We start from the raw sequence: 14180 nt of genomic DNA, 5'->3' as shown, positions 1-14180 counted from the left end.
ATGAGGCCCAGACCTTCCAGCCTATAAGGATCCTAGTTGCCTAAAAGAATCAATCAGCCCAATTACTGCCAGAAAACTCAAAATACAGATAAAGAACTAAATATGTACACATTTTTACAAATAAAAATGGGATCATGCCATGAATTATACCTTATAAATTATTTTTTAAAAACTGTATCATGGACATAGTTTCATCTCAACAACTATTCTAAAATAATATTTTTAATGTTATCTAGAGTAATTCAATGCTACCTCATAATTTAATTAATGAGAGAGCATTTAGAATTTTTTTTAAATTTTGCTTCTATAAATGGTGCTTCAGTGAACATCCTTATGTATATATCTTATGTACTTTTATCATGTTATTTATTTTAAATTTATTTCCTGGAAGTAGACTAAAGACAATACTTATTTTAAACTCTGATGCATGTTGTTTAGTTGCCTCTTGAAAATTTCATTCACTCATTCAAAAAGATTTATGTGTGCCAGATTCTTCCCTAGTTTCTGGGGATAGACTAGTAGTAGTAATGGACAAGATTCCTATCCCATGCAGCTTGCCTATCTAGCATTGCAAGCTAAATAAACAACTAAAACACAGTACAGGGAAGTTCAAGGTGCTTGGGGAGCATATATCCAAGGCATGTAATGTGATCTAGGGAAGGCCATTGAATGTGAGATGTTTCAGCTAAAAACCTGAAGGATGATTAAGAGTTGGCCAGACAAATGGAGGGGCCATATTCCAGTCAGTAGAGAGGTAATGGTATAACAAACTACAGGGCAAGGTAGGATTGGCAAAAGATGAGACCAGAAAGGTAAGTCATGAAAGGCAGGGTACAGAGTTTGGATTTTATGGAAAATCTTTGAAGGGTTTTTAAGCAAAAGGGTGATGTAAATAGTTTTCATTTTCAAAGGATGGTGCTGGGAAGGGAGATCAGTTTAGAGGCTGATGTCGTAGTTCAGACACGTGATACATATAGCTTGGTTGTGGGTAGTAGCATTGGGGGTAGAGATGGGTAGATAGAATTAATGAGACTTGGTGGTTATTGGACTGTGGTTGGATGTATAAAGTGGAAATAGATAGAAGTAACAGAAACCCAAAACTGAGGACTTAAATACTTTCCTGGGCTGGTCTGGGCAGCCCCACAGTCTAAATGAGAGATTCAGAACCCTTCTGGTTTTTTGCTCTGATATATTTAAGCCATGTTGGTTCAAGATGGCTACTGTAGTTCTAGCCATCATGCCTACCTTCCTAGCATCAGGATGGAGGAAGGGAGGAAGAAGGAGGCACCGTGTTCATCACAGATAACCCAGAATTCTCACAGCACTTTTACCACAAGTTAGTCCAATGGTCACTCCTACCTCCATTAGTTGGAAAGCATTGTACCCACCTGAGTATCAGGAAGATTCTGTTAATTTGAAAGAGAAAGGGAGAATGGATATTTGATTGGTAACTAACAATCCAGGCCTGGGAAGGTGGCGTACTACAATTCAACTCAGCCAAATTGATTACAAGGTAACATTGATTACACAAAGATATATATATATATATATATATATATATATATATATATATACACACACACACACACACACACACACACATATATATACATATATACACATACACGTGTGTGTGTGTGTATATATATATATACACACACACACACACACATATACCACTATTGAAAAGAGACTTATTTGGCAACTAGATAAAGGTTTAATACATTAAAATTCTGTTTATTCTTGTTGAAGAATAAGTGTTCGCTCAGATAAGGCCCCAGCTTAAATGTGAATATAGCTGTATTGATTTGACCTGAATTGCTATCACACAAAATTGTCATGCTTATGATTTTAAGCACCTTGTCATTCATTAATATTCAGACTATTGAAAAGAACAAACCGGGGCATCTGGCTGGCTCCATAGGAGGAGCATGTGACTCTTGGTCTCCAGGTCATGAGTTCAAGCCCCTTATTGGGTATAGAGATTACTTAAATAAATTAATTTAAAAAAGGGGGGGTGAGAACAGACCAACAAATTGCTGCTATTAAAACAAAATCTGAACAAGATCCAAATGAAGACATTTGCTTATTGTTCTTCTCCACCAAGAATACTAGTAGTGTATTACAATGGAAAAAGCAAGAGCTTTGGAGTGAGTCAGACAAGAGTTCCAAGCCCAACTCCCCTACCTTCTAGCTCTGTGATCTTAGAGCAAAACCCTCAGTTTCCTTAATTAACTGCAGAATAGGGATGATAATCTCTACTTTGAAGGCTCATTGTAAAGATTAGATAGAAGTTTTAGTCTTTAGCTGTAAGACATTTATGTCTTTCTAATCCATGGTATGTGAGAGGTATAACTCCAACTACTCCTGACCCTGTGCACATTGTTCTTAAGTTGTTTCTGTAGCAGTTTGATCCAGTTTATAAAACATGTAACTTTTGTGACAGAGCCTAGATTCACAGTCAGCCCTAAATCTTTGCTCAAAATGAGCTCATCCCTACCCCCACACCTCTCATCCGTATTTACCGTGTCCAAACCCATCTGACTGTTGATAGTTTCCTTGCTATCCACAACCATACCACATATAGAAGTGGGAGGGATGGGGAGGAGAGAGGGACTTGGGACCAGAGCCAATTCAAGTGTGAGTTTGGAAACTGGGGGGGGGGGGGGGGGGGGGAAGGGGCCTTGTAGAGAGGTGTGGCATAGTATTATTAAGCAGAAATAGAAAGACAAAGACTGTTTATAGCTCAGTCTGCACTCCAGAGTGATAATGCAGTAAGCTAAATTCCACAGATGTTTTTTTAAGTGCTTTATATGAGGGGAATTAGCCTGTCTGGTTAGCTCCAATACAAATAACCTTAAAATTCTTCCTTCACATTCCTCAGTGGCTCCTTAGAGGGGAGCTGCCTCTGAAATATATGCATCAGCCCCACAGGAAGAGGAATGAGGATCTCTAGGCTGGCCCAGCAGAGCCAGAATTCTGAGATGCAGACCTTGAATAAGAGGGGCCTTTAAAGTCTAGAGTCAGCAAATTATGGCCCACAAACTGAAAATGGTTTCTACAATTGTAAAGAGTTATATTAAAAAAAAATACACCTACACACACACATGGCCCATGAAGCCTAAATATTTCCTATTTGTCCCTTTACATATTTACAGATAGAGTTTGCTGCAAGGAGAGTGGGTCTCACCAGAAGCTGCAGGATGTCAGAACATCTGTTTTGAATCCCAGTGTAGGCACTTGCAGAAAAAGAAGTGTCAGCATCAATGAAGAATAGATTTCTGTTTCTCCTCTCCATGAGCTCTGGAGACCTGGCAAACTAACCCCATAGCGAGGGATTGCTGGGCTAGAAGGCTTGTGTTGGGTTTAGAACACAGTGTTGCCTTTGTTCTAACTGAGCAATGGAATACATCCTTTCATTAATGTTGCTTTCTCAGGCCTTTAGGCTAAATCCAGTTGGTAAGTGCTGCCGCTAAATGTTGTATCAATGAGATACAAGCCTCCGATCAGTGTCCTGGGCTCAGGCGTTGGGGAGAAGTAGGTTTGTGGATGGAGCAAGTGGGTGAGTGGAGGTGTTTCTTTCTGCTTGCATGTTTTTACTCACTCTTTTACACATTAGTGGAAACTAATACCTTATGTCTAGGTAAGCAGATTCCTAACTATTTCGACTGTTCCTCAAACCAGAAGTGGGGATTATAAACCTGAAGGAAAGGAACTGCTCTTCCCAACATGGCTTCCATGACCTGTAAGGAAAACCTAAAAGGCCAGGGCTCCACACCTATATGTATGAATGACAGTTATATTTCTAAAATACTTTGGTCCAAAGAATTTATAGCATTTACATTTGTTGCTACTTATTTTAATTTTTCGAATATTTTTCCTTGCCACAACACCAGAAGATAGATACAATTAGCCCCTTTACCTTTGAGAGGACAGGTACCCTGCCCCTAGATGACCCAGCAAGTCAGAGAAAAAGCCAAGAATGAAAGCAGTGTTCCTGTCCTTGGGCATCCTGCCACTAATCCTAGGCATGGGTAGCTTCCAAATGGAGCTGAGATCAAACCCCATATCTCTAGTGATCAAATCTGGTTGTTTCTGAGGCTGCATTGTTGTTCTGATGACCAGGTAGATAAGCCTTGAAAGACAGGGGGGGAAATGTATTGAAATGAGTGGTTCACCAGCCTACCTTCTTGCCAGCACTCTAGCTCCTCAAGATAATGATATGTCGTGTCACTGACGACGGTTATGAGTCAGCCACAGGCAGGAAGATGATGGAGTCACTGTTACCGTGAGCTTGGCTGATTGGCTGCTTTCTTTGCACTTCAGCATTCCTACCTAATGTGTGGTACATTTTTGTCATTCCACAGCAGTCTGCTGTGCACACGGCCCCTTAGTAGGTTATTTACATCATCTGTCCAGCTGTCAACCTTTTCACATCCCTGTCTGCCTAATAGAACAAGATGAATCTGTGTTAGGAGCTGCCTTTCAGGGAGATGAGTGGGATATCTATCCACAGAGTTCTAGATACTGTAGTCAAAGTGCAAGATCCCTGGGACCCCAATCTATAGGCCCTGAGGGATAAAGAAGTTTTCAGGAAAGATTTTCTGGGCACTGGCTCTAGGCCAGAAAGATGAGGGCTGGTTTCTTGGTGTTTCTATCCTGTTGTGTTATGTCTAGGAAGAGCTTTGGCCAAATAAATTTTCAAGGGATTTGATCTACCTGCTAAAGACACTATGCAAATCAATTAAGGACGAGCCTAACCATATTTTGTTTTAGATATCTTTGTCTTGTAATGTCAGCACTCACTGCGCTAATCTGGAACTTGTGATTGATAAGGCCAAGCTTCTGGTTAGCTGAGAGAAGTCTTTTCTTGATCTTTGTCATTATTCAGATCATTTCAGTGCAGCCTGTTTGTATGTGTATGTATGTGTACACCCTTCCAAAACAATGTATTAGGTCTCTTGTCCAGGGCCTACCTGACTCTGGAGAATGCTATAAAGAACAGCTCTCAACTGAAATTCTCCTGGTCCCAGAGATTTGGGACCAGACAGCTGGACACATGACAGGTCTGTTTGTTCCCTTTCCCCTTCCCTGTCCCCTGTGAATTCTGAACTGTTTTCAACAAGGCTCGCTTCCCTCAGAATCCAACTTAGCATCCTGGAGAAGCCTGAGGCCACTCTTATAGCAGGAAGCTGTCCTAGATTTGGGCAGTAACCAGTAGAACTTGATACTGACGCCAGAGTGTAAAAATAAACACCTCCTACAGTGCTGTCTTAATCCATTGGCATCAGAGTTGCTATTATTAACCCATAGGCCTCATATGCAGCTGTGATGGGCAGACAACAGCCTGGACAGACCTATCCTCCCAGCCTGGGATCAGACTGTTTCTTTCCTACATCTACTGGGATCTGATCTGGGGCCCCTGGAGAAGCACCATCAGTCTGGGAGCATGCCCCACAACAGGTAATACTAGAGATGGAATAGTATCTTTGGTTTAGGAGAGCCTTAGGCTCCCAGGGCAAGACTGCCAGTCCAGAGTATAATCAGCACAGGCTGACTGATTCAGTTCTAATGCAGTGGAGGGGAAAAAAACAACATAACTCTTTTCCATTTCCTTTCAATATTTTAAAGAGGTTTTGCCTACCAGTTCCCTAGACCTGGAGCCTTTAGATTTTCTGGAAAATTGGGAAAGAAGAGAAGAAAGGTTCCATTGATCATCTGCCAAAAATATAATAATAATAATAATGACCATGACTGAGCACATATCTTGTGTCAGGCGCTTTACATGCAATATCTTATTTAATTCTACCTCAAGCCTTTGAAGGAAGATATGACAGTTTTACAAATGAGGAAGCTGAAGTTTGGTGAAGTTGAGTAACTTCCCAAAGTCCACAGCTAGCAAGTAGTGTGTCACATTTGAATCCAGAACTGTCAACACCAAAATCCATGCTCTGAATCATTACAGAACTGAGGCTCCTGAATACTCAGGACTCAGGCCAGACCTTAGCCACCTGCTTTAGACATTTTTTTAAGTATACATCAATTTATTTTCATCTTAGTCTTATAACTAAAGCAAATACAGTATCTGGTACAGAGAAATGGTCTTTGCTGCCACCTGCTATTGAAGCAGTCCTGGTGCTCTTACCAAGCATGGTAAGCTGGACTGAAGAGACTATTTTCTAAAGTCTATCAGAAGGTAAGTCACCTCTGGAAAAAGGCTTTGAGTCTCTTGGAGAATTCTCAGAAACTAGGACCCCTCTGCTGAGAAAAAGGCCAGACTGGAGCCTGGTTCCCTAGGGGAGCAATGCTTTGATGGCTTCTAGCAGTCATGCTGAGGGAGGCGTGTGCTTGGATGATAATATTTCCTTGAAGGGCAGCTAGACTTCTGTCTCTTCTTTCTCCTATCTCCCCCACCCTTTCTCCACAACTGGCTTGTGTAATTCAATCTAGATTCTTCTCATAGTCTACTTCACTGTGCACTTGTGGCCTTTTATTTACAGCTTTTGATAGACTGATAGGATAGCAGCTTACCAGCCTGCGTGCCTCAGTCCACTGCCTTGGGGGAGGGGAAGCGGAGAACACTCTGGCCTTGTTTCCTGGAGCCTAGGGGCCAAAAGGAACAGCTAAAGAAAAAACAAGGGGTTGACCACATTGGGCCTTTTTTGTCCCAGCCAACTTGCTGCTGCAAATACACACTTGAGAGCTGTCCTCCTAACAGAGCACCCCGAGCTGGGCCTAAGACTACCCACATCTGGCACACTGTCTCTGGTCTTGGTGGTTTACTCCTCCCTTTGCTGCTCACCTACACCCAGAATTGGAAGGCTTAATCTCTCCATCTTCCTCCTCCATACCCTCAGCTGAAGAACTTGGTCTGTCAAGGTAGGAGCTAAATCTTTCCTAATTGTCTATAGTTGTCTTCTCTCTCTCCAACCTACATCCTCTAAAGAGATAGGATTTATAGCAAATTCTCAATCTCTGGAGACTTCTAACTGTAGCAATTAGAAGCCAGGCACCTGGAAGTGTGGGTGTGCATGTGTGTCTGTGTATTTTTGTTGAAAGGCAAGAAGACGGTGAGTGGAAGGACGTTAACTAGCACTCTGCATAGGAACCTTTCCTTGGGCTCCAGGTTTTAATTTGGCTTCATTTGTAATTAGAGCTGAAAGGAACCTTAAGAGGTCATGTGATTCAGCCTGCTGCCTCCAAACAGGTGCTATGAGTTGAACTAAGGAAGGAATCAAATAGTTGACCTACTAGAGAAAGCTATACTCTTGATGGCTGAATGAGTAGAAAAGAAGAATTTTTTTTTTACTAGGTATAATCTCTTTTGAGCAGAGAAAGACTCTGGGACAACTAGGTTTATTATTACCGGATTTGTAAGGAATAAAGGAAAGCAACCCTTTATAGTTCAGTGAGGGTCAGTGGCTTCTAGTTTATTCTTTTCCTAGCTATAATTCCCAGTGCTACAATCTCCATTCATTGAATTGGAGCCTTGGGAGCTTCAGGTACAGCTGAGCCTGAGAGGTGAAGGCTTAGGCTTATTAGGGGTTCCACCAGGTTCCACCTGGATATTCTGTCAGCTACTTTGATTACATTAAATAAAGATGCCTGCATATTTCCAGGTCACAAGGGAAGACAGACTGGAGGAAAAGAAGATCTACCCATACCAGGTAGTCCTAGGAAAGAGCCCATTCTACTTCAGAGCCACGCCTTTTGTATAGTGTTTGTATTTGACTTTAGGGAGTGCACTTTGAGCTGAACCTTTCTGTGGCATATTTGAGAAGCTGAAAGCAAAGCAAAGCTCTGTGCTTAGAAAGAGGATTCTATATTAGGGAGTCCTCGTAAGGAAGCAGTTGGGTGTGTCTGGGACAACCCTTCAGGCCTCTTCCAACACACTCCCAGCATGCTGGCTGGCCTCATTTGGAATCCAAAATAACATAATATCAGTTCAGAGCAGTGGCCTCCTCAGTTAGGAGCAGCTACATGTAACCAGGAGGAAAGACAGATGAGCTCTGGGTATTATTGGCTGCTATTTCATTTGTGGAATTGGACTCCTGATGCCATAGCCAGGTGCTCTTAAGCATCTAACATTCTGTTTATTCTTTCCTTGTAACTCCATGCAGACACCCTTGGGTATCACTATTACCACCAGTTCTTCAATCTCCAAATTCTTTCAGCATCTCTCACACATTTCAAAGAGAGGCAGTTATCTTGTAAGAAATTCAAAATCTCCATCAAATCTCAAGGCCTTTAGGGGCGCCTGGATGACTCGGTTGAGCGTCTGACTTTGGCTCAGGTCATGATCTCACAGTTCATGGGTTCGAGCCCCACGTCGGGCTCTGTGCTGACAGCTCAGAGCCTGGAGCCTTCTTCGGATTCTGTGTTTTCCTCTCTCTCTGCCCCCGCTCCTGCTCATACTCTCTCTCTCTCCTTTAAAAATAAATAAATATTTTTTAAAAAATCTCAAGGCCTATAAAGACATAGGATCTTGGCAGGTATGGAGGGTAGTGACACAAATTGATTTTCCTGAATTAACGTAGAAAATTCATTTTTGCCCTCAGAAGTAACTCTGCTATTAGCGCACCTATTATTTTCCACACCTCTTTGATTTGGGAGCCATGAAGAAAGAGAGAAGAGATGATTTCTATCAGTTAATCATTTGTTTCACTCTCCATTTCCCCAACCCAACAAAACATGTTGGACAGTCTTTGCCTTTGCCTTTGCCTTTGCCTTTGCCTTTGCCTTTGCCTTTGCCTTTGCCTTTGCCTAGAGGTTTTCAAAATTTCTCCCGCTAACCCACAGGCTCTCCTAGAAGTGCCTTTGGGGACCCCCACAGTGGAGAGAGGGATTTGGAGTGTATGGAGCTCTAGGCCTCCCCTGTTTCAACCAGAGTAGCTCTGTTTTATGTATTAGGACTAAAAAAATTTGAAACCACTGCTTTAACACTTATCCTGAAATGTCTTTCTTGCTGCCTTAGCCCTCTCCACAGACATGTTGGCAATGGTTTTAACAGAATTAGGAGACCCTCAAGTTGGGCTTTTACCCCTGAACTTCCAGCACAGTGCTTCACAGTAGGATGCTTGTGGGTTGATTGCTTGCTTGATTGATTGACTAACTCTTCACATGATATTAATTAATAGCCTCGGAATGCTTCTAGATCAGAGAGAAGTATACAGTAGTCATCCACAGTTTCACTTTCCACGGTTTCAGTTAACCCGTGCACATTCAACCATGGTCCCTCTGGAAGCAGATCCTCCTTCCGACAGTTGTCAAAGGGTCAGTAACCTAGCACAACATCACAATGCCTATGTCATTCATCTCCCTTCATCTTCTCACAGAGGCATTTTATCATCTCACATCATCACAAGAAGGGTGAGTGCAGTACAATGAGATATTTTAAGAAAGACCGAATCCACATAACTTTTATTATAGTATAGTGTTAAATAAAATTGTTCTGTTTTATTGTAAGTTATTGCTGTTAATCTCTTGCTATGCCTAATTTATAAATTAAACTACCACATGTATGTATGTATAGGAAAAAAACATAGTATATATAGGGTTCAGTGCCCTCCGTGGTTTTAGACATCCACCAGGGGTCTTGGAACATAGCCCCTGCAGATAAAGGAAGACTACTATAGTATCTCAGAGTTTATTTGATTTGTTATGATTTGAGCACTTCTGACTTTTCCTACTGAAATCAGTCTACAATTTGTGGTAAAAACATGGCCAGAGGTGTTACCTACTATAGGTTGTTTTTGGTGTACAGGATATCTGACCTAGGTCAACACAAACAAATGTACTCCTGTTGTTTTCCAAAGAAGAGTTTCCTGAGGTGAAAGCTAAGCAAAGAAATTATTGGGAAAGACTGGGAACAGAAGTCTACTAGGATCACATAGTCTTATCTATTTTTTAATACTGCTTGCTTTCACTAAAAATTACCTGCCTGGATAGTTTCCACAACTACTCAGTGTCTTATTGTGGAAAATGCAGATCTTTTTTCTTCACTGAGCTATACTTAACAATAATATCCATGCTATTTATCTCAATATAAACACATCTGAATATCTTTTTTAGGATTCTTTTTTTTTTTGGTTTGGCTTTATTTTTTTTTTTTAACTAACATGTTTTATGAAAGTTATATATATATTTAGTTTTTTAAAAAGCCAAATAACAGGGGCACATTGGTGGCTCAGTTGGTTGAGTGTCTGACTCTTGATTTTGTCTCAGGTCATGATCTCACGGTTTGTGGGTTTGAGCCCTGGATCGGGGTCCGTGCCAACAGTGCGGAGGCTGCTTGTGATTCTCTCTCTCCCTCTCTCTGCCCCTCCTCCCGTCGTGCACACTCTCTTTCTCTCTCTCTCTCTCTCTCTCTCTCTCAAAATAAATAAACTTAAAAATAAATAAAAATAAAAATCCAAACAAGAGAAAATGTACGTTAGTAGGAAAACTGGCAAAATCCAAATAGTCTGCAAATCTAGTTAATGGTAATGTGTACAATGTTAATGTCTTTGTTTTGACAAATGTACAAGGATTATGTAAAATAGTAATAGGAACTGGTTGGAGGACATTCAGTAACTCTCTGAACTATCTTTGATGGTTCAAATATTATTTCAAAATAAATAACTTTCTAAAATTGAAAATTATTCCAAAATAAATAGTCAATTTTTAAAAGTTTATACACAGCAGTAAAGGTCTTCACAATGAAAAAAAGTCAAATAGTGCCAAATATGGGACGATCTGAGCATCAAAATCAGTAATACCAACAGTGGATTATGACCCATTCAATTAAGAAAGAAAGAAAGAAAGAAAGAAAGAAAGAAAGAAAGAAAGAAAGAAAGAAAGAAAGAAAGAAAAGAAAAGAAAAGAAAAGAGAAGAGAAGAGAAGAGAAGAGAAGAGAAGAGAAGAGAAGAGAAGAGAAGAGAAGAGGAAAGAAAGAGGAAAGAAAGAGGAAAGAAAGAGGAAAGAAAGAAAGAAAAGAGCCCAGGAGTCTACAAGAGTCTATACTGATACCAAAGGAAGAAAGGGAGGGAGGGAGGGAGAAAGAAAAGAAATTGTTCTTGTATTAGAATGCCAGCTAATAAACGTAGAAAGAATAATAGCTGATTCAGACAAAAATCATCAATGGATGCTAGCATTTTTAAAGAGTAATAGCAATGCTTTACATTTCTATAAAAACACTATAGTTTATGGAGCCCTTTCACACACTGTTTTGAGTAGGCTACTGTTCATCTCTGTAGTGGGGTGTATAATGTATCTCCCATTAGCCTTCATATCCTTTTTTTTTTTTTACCATAGTGATTCCCCATAAAACAGCCTGGCCCAGGAATAGGAATGCTTAGTAGCCAGTGGTTATATTCATATACGTTTTATTTTCACCATCCCTAGACTTTCTAATAATCTCTTGCTACTTGGTTATCTTTGAGATTTCATCCTTTATTTAAAACATTTCACACATAGCTGATTTGTATTCTGTATCTGACATTTTTAATATCTGCAGTCCTTGCAGTTTAAATCTGTTATTTGTTTTCTCTGTTATTCATATACGGTGCTTCCATGTATATTTGTGATCTTTGATATTAACTAATTTTTGTTTGTTTTTTAATTTTGAGAATCCTGTCTGCTTAAGCTGAGGTGGTTTCCTCCAGTGAAAATATATATCTGCTTCTCCCAAAAGTTGGGGGGAACCACCATCCCTGGATCACTTGAACGTACTTCAAAGGTCTCAGCTTAATGTAGGAGTCTCAGGTTTAACTCCCTCACCTTTTAGTTGTCCAAAGGCTTGTCATTCTGACCACAATTAGAATGTTTTGGGAACTGACCCATGAGGAACCCTGGCCCTCCTCCTTGCTTACTCCACAGCTCATGATTTTCTCCTTTTGGGGGGATAGGAGGAGTAGCCTTAGAGATTTCTTCTGTTTACCTGAGTCCTAAAATGCTTTAAAAGGTGTATGTTATATAGGATCTAGGTTTTTTGCAGTAGAAGGGTCTCCCTTAATATCTTGTTCACCATATTCAGGAAGCAGAAGTTACTGTATACAATTTGATATCCTACTTTTTTTTATTAGCTTTTAAGCCTTTTTCTATACGAGCCTTCATAAATATCCAATAGAATTTGATATTTAGAATTTTTTTTTTAATTTTTTCCTGTTGCAAGTAATACTGCAGTGAACATGATTGTGGAAATGTCAGGTAAATCTGGGGTTGAGGATAGAAAGAGAAAGCATACCTGTTATTCTGGGCAAGGGTTGCAATCTCAAATGCTTTATAGGATCAAGGAAAATAATGCAAAATGCAAATGAATAAAGTGAACCTGGCTAGTTACAAAACTCCATGAGGAGTGATGGGAACATGTCAAACGGAAGGGCACATGCCTATCTTATGAGGGCAGCCACTTCTCAATTCCAGCCAGTTGTTACTATCTGGAAATGAGGGCCTGATACATGGTCAGTTTTTTCAAACAAGACAAACTGAAATCCAGATTTTTTTTTAATTTTTTTTTTTTTTAGAAATCTCCAAAATTTTTATATATTTATTTTTTTATTTTTAATATTTATTTATGTTTGGGAGAGCACAAGTGGGGGAGGTACATAGGGGAACAGAGGATCTGAGGTGGTCTCTGTGCTGTCAGGCTGACAGCAGCAAGCCTGATGTGGGGCTCGAACTCATGAACTGCAAGATCATGACCTCAGCCAAAGTCAGTCACCCAACCAACTGAGCCACCCAGGTGCCCCTCCAAAATTTTTGTTCTTATGGTGGCATTTTTACTGTGTAAGCCACATAAAACCTATTGACACACAAGATGTGACTGTCACGCTGTCACTTTGCAACATATGGTCTAAGATCATGACTGGGAATAAATGGTAGGGAAATGCTGACTGAAGACACAGCTGTTTAGTCATCTTTCCATCCGTGGTATGAAAATGGAGAGAAATGAGGGGTTAAGAGTTTAAGATCTTGGCACTGAGAATTTTTTTACTAAGTCTCAGCTTTTTGGTTTTTATCTGCCTTCCTTCCTTCCTCTCCTCCTTCTCATCAGATGTGCTGTTCTCAGGCTAAGCTAAGCTCCCAAAAGTTATCTTGGGTCCAGCTAGCCTGCTGGGCTTGCCATCCAGTAGCTTTATCAAATAAACATTGGTGATGCCCTACTAAGTTCCAAGGTTTTGTGCTAATAATTACCTATCAAGATATAAGACACAGCCCCACACTGCAAAAATGTGCTGTCATGAAGAGATAAATAAAATAAACTGGCCAAGGTTTGGTACCAAATGAGTTGTGCAGACGATTGGTATTGAAGTTCAAGAGAAAATTCCTGTGATTAAGAAGAGCTTCCAGGGCACCTGGGTGGCTCAGTTGGTTGAGTGCCTGACTTCGGCTCAGTTCATGATCCATCTCTCAACTCCTCATGGGTTCAAGCCTTGCGTTAGGCTCTGTGCTGACAGCTCAGAGCCTGGAGCCTGCTTCAGATTCTCTCTCTCTCTCTCTCTCTCTCTCTCTCTCTCTCTCTCTCTCTCTCTCTGCCTCTCCCCTGCTCACACTTTCTCTCTCTTTCTCTCTCTCTCAAAAATAAACATTTTAAAAAGAAGAAGAAGGGTGATGGGTATTGAGGAGGGCACCTTTTGGGATGAGCACTGGGTGTTGTATGGAAACCAATTTGACAAAAATTTCATATATTGAAAAAAAAAGAATTAAGAATTAAAGAGGATCTAAATAAAAAAAAAAAAAAAGAAGGAGGAGGAGGAGGGGGAGGAGGAGGAGGAGAAGAAAGAAAAGCTTCCAGACATGGTAGGCTTTGAGCTAGGTCCTTGAAAAGAAAAGAAAAGAAAAGAAAAGAAAAGAAAAGAAAAGAAAAGAAAAGAAAAGAAAAGAGAAATAGGAAGAGAGTATTCCAGATGTCTTCCCAGTGGAGTAAGCCAAAACTCAGAATTCAGAATAAATTTGTCATGTAATGGAACATGGTTCGATAAGTAGGAAGGAATTTTGAATGTCACATTAAGGAATTTGGATTATCCTGTAGGCAGTAAGGAGCCATTGAAGACTTTTTAGTAATAAGGTGATATATTGAAGGCTGTGCTTTGGGAAGATTAATCTTGTGTCATTAAATAGGATAGCTGGGAGGAAAGAGATGGAATGAAAGCACTAGAAAGCATGAAACTAGTAGAAAAAGTATATAATAATTCAAAGG

The 14180-nt window shown here is 40.3% G+C and overlaps 1 protein-coding gene across 2 annotated transcripts in view; it reads left to right on the top strand.

Moving 5' to 3' along the window:
• The window catches only part of RUSC2 (RUN and SH3 domain containing 2), a 67143-nt gene that overhangs the window by 19589 nt on the left and 33374 nt on the right, over positions 1-14180 (top strand). The window contains exon 1 of one of the 2 annotated variants that reach the window (XM_058695001.1): positions 5314-5463. The exons of the other annotated variant lie outside the window; for it this stretch is intronic. The gene's annotated coding sequence lies outside the window, so the exon portion shown is untranslated. Of the gene's footprint in view, positions 1-5313; positions 5464-14180 lie in introns of those variants that run through there. 2 annotated transcript variants of the gene reach the window in all.

The sequence above is a fragment of the Neofelis nebulosa genome, chromosome 12 (assembly GCF_028018385.1).
Source record: "Neofelis nebulosa isolate mNeoNeb1 chromosome 12, mNeoNeb1.pri, whole genome shotgun sequence".
In the NCBI taxonomy this organism is placed as follows: Eukaryota; Metazoa; Chordata; class Mammalia; order Carnivora; family Felidae; genus Neofelis; species Neofelis nebulosa.
This window is presented reverse-complemented; position numbering and strand designations above follow the sequence as displayed.